This window comes from Labrus mixtus, chromosome 4, assembly GCF_963584025.1.
Source record: "Labrus mixtus chromosome 4, fLabMix1.1, whole genome shotgun sequence".
In the NCBI taxonomy this organism is placed as follows: domain Eukaryota; kingdom Metazoa; phylum Chordata; class Actinopteri; order Labriformes; family Labridae; genus Labrus; species Labrus mixtus.
The window spans coordinates 28,585,830-28,593,181 of NC_083615.1; positions in this window are offsets into that span (position 1 = coordinate 28,585,830).

Consider the following 7,352-nt stretch of genomic DNA (forward strand, 5'->3'; position numbering starts at 1 on the left):
GGAAAATTCTTCTTTTTTCACATATTAAGGTAGTGGGGAGTAGTGGTGGCCTTGTGTATACACATCATGGGAAAATGTACAGTATGTTCCAAAAGCTAGAGAAAAAAGTCAGGATATCACTGCCTGCATCGATTTCTTTTTTGATCTAGCTGTGTTGCTCTGGAGATGGCGATGTCAGTCAGTTGCTTCTTTAGTCGATACTGAATTATCTCAAGGAAATATTGGTTGTTTGCAGCTACATTTTGTACAGACATGAATGATTTAGAAGGACAAATCCTGAAGACGCTTGTTATCCCCTCACTTTTGCTTTTAGCATCACCAGAAAATGGCCACCTTTTGACTTTAGACTATTGATCTGTGTATCACAGAAATTGGAAGACAAACATGTTCAACTCAGATTAAGTGCAATGGCTTTGGTTTCACTTTTTGTCCTTAATTTTGTTTCATGACCAGATATCTTTCAGCTCCAGCCCCCCTGAGATCCTCTGAGAATATGTATGATGGATGTATGGATGTATGGATGTATGGATGGATGGATGACTGGATGGATGGATGGATGGATGACTGGATGGATGGATAAATCGATGGATGGATAAATCGATGTATGACTGGATGGATGGATAAATCGATGGATGGATAAATCGATGTATGTATGGATGGATGGATAAATCGATGTATGGATGGATGGATGGATGGATGGATAAATCAATGTATGTATGGATGGATGGATGGATAAATCAATGTATGTATGTATGGATGGATGGATGGATAAATCGATGGATGGATGGATGGATGGATGGATAAATCAATGTATGTATGGATGGATGGATGGATGGATAAATCGATGTATGGATGGATGATAAATCGATGTATGGATGGATGGATAAATCGATGTATGTATGGATGGATGGATGGATGGATAAATCGATGTATGGATGGATGGATGGATAAATCGATGTATGGATGGATGGATAAATCAATGTATGTATGGATGTATGTATGGATGGATGAATGTATGGATAAATGGATGGATGGATAAATCGATGTATGTATGGATAGATGGATAAATGGATGGATGGATAAATCGATGTATGGATGGATGGATGGATGGATGGATGGATGTATAGATAAATGGATGGATGGATAAATCGATGTATGGATGGATGGATGGATGGATGGATAAATCGATGTATGGATGGATGGATGGATGGATGGATAAATTGATGTATGGATGGATAAATCGATGTATGTATGGATGGATGGATAAATCAATGTATGTATGGATGTATGGATGGATGGATAAATGGATGGATGGATAAATCGATGTATGTATGGATGGATGGATGGATGGATGGATGATGAATGAATGGATGTATAGATAAATGGATGGATGGATAAATCGATGTATGTATGGATGGATGGATGGATAAATCGATGTATGTATGGATGGATGGATGGATAAATTGATGGATGGATGGATGGATGGATGTATGGATGGATGGATAAATCAATGGATGGATGGATGGATGGATGGATGGATAAATCGATGTATGGATGGATGGATGGATGGATGGATAAATCGATGTATGGATGGATGGTGGAGGGATGGATGGATGGATGGATGAATGGATGTATGGATAAATGGATGGATGGATAAATCGATGTATGGCTGTATGGATGGATGGATAGATAAATTGATGTATGGATGGATGGATGGATGGATGGATAAATCGATGTATGGATGGATGGATGGATGGATGGATGGATGAATGGATGGATGGATAAATGGATGTATGGATAAATTGATGTATGGATGGATGGATAAATTGATGTATGGATGTATGGATGGAGGGATGGATGGATGGATAAATCGATGTACGTATGGATGGATGTATGGATGGATGGATAAATCAATGTATGTATGGATGGATGGTGGAGGGATGAATGGATGTATGGATAAATGGATGGATGGCTAAATCGATGTATGTATGTATGGATGGATGGATAAATCGATGGATGGGTGGATGGAGGGATTGAGGGTTTAATGGACTGATGGTTAGATCAATAGATAGATTAACAACAACAAATAAATTCAGCCTCAGCTGTACATTGTGTTCAGTTCTACTTATAAAAGCTAAACATGCAATCCCCCAAAATATACTTCCTTGAATTAGTATTTGCTCCTCTTAAACTCTAATTGTTTTTTTTGTGAGGCCACAACACAAAATAGTGAACAACTAAAGCTTGAAGGGTGAATATTTCAAGGAATTCAAAATAACTTACAAATAAAAACATAACAAATGTTGTCAGTGTTTTGCCTTAAAACCCAGTTCTAAGATCTCCACCAAGCCAATTTCCACATGGCTGACTTGATATGAAACAGATGTTTGGACTTTTGACTGCTTAATTTGTTAATCAAATGATAAAAGCACAAATATACCTATTTCAATTTCAGAATGTTACACTGCAAGATATGGAAAACTACTAAAATACTCAGATATGGAAACTGAATGCTATCCAAGGCACTATACGATGGTAAACAGACTGAACATTATAGCTGCTAACACATTAAATATTCTTTACATCCATGTCTTGTCAAGATATCTCTGTCTTCAGAGGAAAAAAGATTTGAATTTAAACTTTCCAAACTAGATTAAGGTACAAACAATGTATGTCTGAACATCTGTTTTGCTAAATTTCTTAACATCTGCTTTGTTTCCAAACTGTCAAAAGTCAGTGAAATGTGACTTGTGCACAGTAGGGGGTATTTTATTCTAGCATTGAGAGAGACAGGATGATTTTGTTCCAGACATTTCCAGGTGGTGAGGATATCGAGGACAAAAGATGAAGAGAGGAAAGGACAAATGAAGCACAATTTGTGAGTGATCATCACCTCCGGGACTCAGACTGTTTACTTGATCAATGAACCCTCCAACTAAGCCAACAGTGTGTGTGTGTTTGTTTTCTGCGTGTGTGCATACCATTGCTCTTTTTGGAATGTGTTTAACTTCTGTTCAACTTTTGCTCAAAAGCTGACTGAGTGATCAAAGGTAGCATCAAGGAGGATTGATGTAGTCTTGGTGTGTGTGTTTGTGTCTCAGGGAACCGAGACAGGAAGACAGAGTTTTCATGCTCCCATGCTCGCTTTTTAATTTGTCTGGAAACAGTATCAGGCCGAGAGTGGCTGTCACCCTCAGGTGACACCTCTGCCTGTTTACCTCGTTTGCATTCAATAAACCAATCTGATACATGGCGTCGGGTCATCTCATACTGACTAATTGCAATGGATGAAGGGGGACGGAAAATGTCATCAGCAAGCCACATTAGTTTTAATTACTGCCGATAACCAGATTTAGCAAATCTGTCAATCTCAAACTCACTCTGCAACTGGTGAAAGAGCAGGTGGAGTTTAGAGGAACCCTAAGGAGAGGAAGGAGAGAGGAAAGGAGATGAGAGAAGTAGGAATATGGAAAGGGAGAGAGAAGTTATGGTGAATTAGGAAAGAAAGAATAAAGAAGCCTCTGCCTGCCATCACAACGGAAAAGCATTGTTCAATGTGTGTGTCTGACTGTTCATTCTGAGTAAGACTCTGCTGCCCTCTAAAGGTTACACTCTGCTTAATGTGGGCACATTCAAAAAGGCAGTGTGTGTCCCTGTGGCTGTGTGGATATGTACATGTTGTGTGTGTGTGTGTGTGTGTGTGTGTGTGTGTGTGTGTGTGTGTGTGTGTGTGTGTGTGTGTCCTGATTGCTGGTAAAACCGTGAAGCTCTTTGAAGACGGGGCAGGGGATTGGATGAGGTGTGGGTACAGGGTCGGGGTTACAGGGGGGGCGGAGAGGGAGGAGAATGGTGCTGATGTGAGGTGAGAAGCATGAAGGAGGGCCAGCGACAGCAACCAGGAAGAATGGATTAACACACTTGGATGAAAGCTCCCCTCACACATACACACATACACACATTCACGCACACACACACCGCAGACACACAAACACAATCACACGAGGGAAGTCGCTGGCCTGCAGGTAGAGGCCACCTTTTAGGATGTTTTTTTTTTTCTCTTCCTCTTGGTTTAACAAAAAAAATCCCTTTTTCCTCACATCATCACCTACCTGCACACACGGCGATGAATGGACCACACTATGACATTTAGTACATGTGTGCTGAAGTCCACCGCTTGAAAAAAGGATTCAAGCTAAAAAGAAAAGTGAGATGCATTGATTTTCCTTAAATGTCAGGAGTAAGCGCTAGTATAAAATGCTACACCCTTTAAAATTTCAGAGGACACATCTTCAGCCTGAGCTGATGGCCTAAAGAACACAACAGAAAGTTTGCTCACTTTTAAAGGCTTTTCTTTTCATATTGATTCAGACACTTGGCTTTGTCCTGTAACCGGAGCTCCCCCAACCTTCAGCGAGGAGATATGGCTTAACTACCATCCAACGTCCCTGATGCCCAGCATCCACCATCAGACTGTGTCGTCCCCACAACCACCCCCGTTCTCATTCATGCACGGCCTGCTCCAACCTCCACCTCAGCGGCAAGGAAGTGAGGACAACAGGAACGAGAGGAATACAAAGGAGAAATCCCTCCTGCATATTATCACATCTCTCTCTGTCCCATTTTTCTGAACAATGAGTAAGGTCTTCAACCTGCTCTTTTGTAAAGCGTCTCGAGATAACACTTATAAATTGGCACTATACAAATAATGATTGATTGACCTGAAGAGAGTCAGAATAATATGAGGAACAGAGTGACGACGACATGAAGCAAAGAGTAATGGTTAAACTCAAACCCATAGAGCTGAAGTGAGGACAGGACTTCATTACATCGACTACCAGGAGAGCTACCAGGACTCCCCATTACTCTCTCATTTCAAGCTAACATTGGAGCAAAGACTGCATTTAAGACATGGACATAGCAACTTTCACATTACCCATCAGCTTTTGGTAGGGATGTAAAACTCTCACCATTCTATCCGAATGGATGCTACGATCCAATTCAGGGACAATTCATGAAAATACAGAAGGATTTAAAGTGTTGAAATGCAATCCTGGCCATTCGATTCAATCCGATTCAAATTGATAATTGGACCCAAATTATATCAAATTATAGCTTGTGTTTCATTTCAAAATAAAATGTACTTGTGTTCATTATTATTTTTTGTTACAAACAAATATTCTGTCATGATGGATATTGTGCAAAGTCTTGGTCATCCACCAACGTGGCAAGAAATACATTTTGTTACCGGCACAGAAATCTTAGCTCTTCTTTGGGCTGCATCTCATTTTGTGGGCTTTGTAAAGCGGTGCTTGAACTTAAAACAGAGTACTCAATTCCTCCAAGAGGTGAAGATTAAATCCAGTGTAACTATAAGGAATGAAATAATGAACAACAATTAATTACACAATTTTTTCTCTCCTTTCATGATTTCTCTGTGATTGTCACGCATGACGTTCAGGCATCGGTTGTGATTGACACAAATAATATATGTGGTAGGCTAAGCCTATGCATATTATGTTAGTTCATTTAATTGAATGTTTAGACATTTATTTCAACATTCAAATATGTTCTTTAACTGCACTTTATAAACTACTTGACAGTTTGATTATATTTTAGTATTTGTTGTTATAAATACTACTGTTAGATCATGTGTTACATTTAATGTGTTCAGACTCACTTCTTTTTGTGATATCCATTTCCTTTCTTGGAGCAGAAGACCCAAAATTAAGATTCAAAGTAAGTGAAACATGCATTACTATGTGATGAATGCATATCGATAAAGAGAAAGAGAGGGGGAAGGAGCTCAGTGTGCCAGGTTCCCCAATAGTCATGACCTATAGCAGCATAACTAGGAGCTTGTCCATGTCTGAGAGTGAGTCCATAAGCTTTATCAAAAAGAAAAAGGAAAGTTTTAAGCTTCTCTTAAAAGTAGATATGGTGTCTGACTCCCAGACCCTGGTAGATAATTCCAAAGGAGAGCAAAGGATAGCTGAAGTCTATACCTGGTTGGTGGCTGCAGAACCCACATCCCCATCCCATACGGATGGGGATATTCAACCCCTGTTTGACGTTCACCAACAGTTGTCAGTCTGGTCAGTATGCCTGCAACTGCAAGTGTTGCATTGGCAGAATGTGGCTGCTCCCCTGCTCAAAACACAAAACTTGTCATTGAAACTTTCAGGATTTTTAACCTAAGTAGTATTGAATTGTTTTTGTGGTGTATTTAAAGGCAACTTAGTTTATTCCCCATAGGATCTGGAAAGGTCAGAGTACACAGTGACAGGTTTTGAGTGCTTTTTTAAAGTTCAGAAGGAAAAAGGTGATGAGGACGGTTCAGCAAAAACACATCATGTTCACATGTTCTTGCATTTTAGAATTTTTGGATGTTTCGAGATTTTTATCTGCTGATTATTCTGCCTTTGAGGACACAAATACTGAATTGAATGTGAATCATGTTTGTATTTGTCTGTTCTTTTTCTCAGTGGCACAGAGATTGCTGTTTGGATTGGGTTGTTTGTGTTTATACTTTAGCACATGGAATAAATTCAAATGAAGCAAATCCTTATGGAGAAGAAAAAACATGCACAATGTTTGATTCATTTTTTAAGCTTTACAATATTTGTTTTATTGGAATACCCACATCTTTCATGGTTTGTAACGTAATATTCTAGATGAAAAACAAATAGGGTTTATCAGTGATGCACGCCAGCACTTTTGTTAAAGGTCACATAGTATTCTCCTTTTCAACCAGTTTAGATAAGCCTCCTTTAAATAAGCTCCCCAAAACATGTCTGTGAAGTTTCTTGTTCTAAATCCACTCTGATCCTGTATTTGATCATGCCTATAAACCCCTCTATTTCAGCCCTGCTCAGAACAGGCTGTTTCTGTGTCTGTACCTTTAAATATGTAAATGAGCTGTGTCTGACCACGCCCCCTCTCTGGAAGAGGATGCTCCTCAGGTTTTCTCGCTCCATGCTCTATTGTTTACAGTGAGAAGGCAGACTCAGAGGGCAGAACAAACACCTATCTGTGGGAGTGTCACCCACCTGGGGGAGGGGTTACTGCCCTTTGTGATGTCATGAAGGGAAAATCTCCAAACAGCCTGTTTGAGCACACATTTTCTGAAAAGTGGAGCAGGTAAAAGACAGAGAGGATAGACTTTTCTCATGATTGGGGGTTTGAAGACAGACTAATGACACATATTAGTGTTTAAAAAAACACTGTATATTGTATTTTTCACAATAAGTGACCTTTAAAGGCTGTCCCCATGGAGACAAAAGGCTTTAATATCTCAATCTATTTAAAAATGAATCAGAACCTGAAAATGATGTGGCCCATCCTCTCCCATCTCT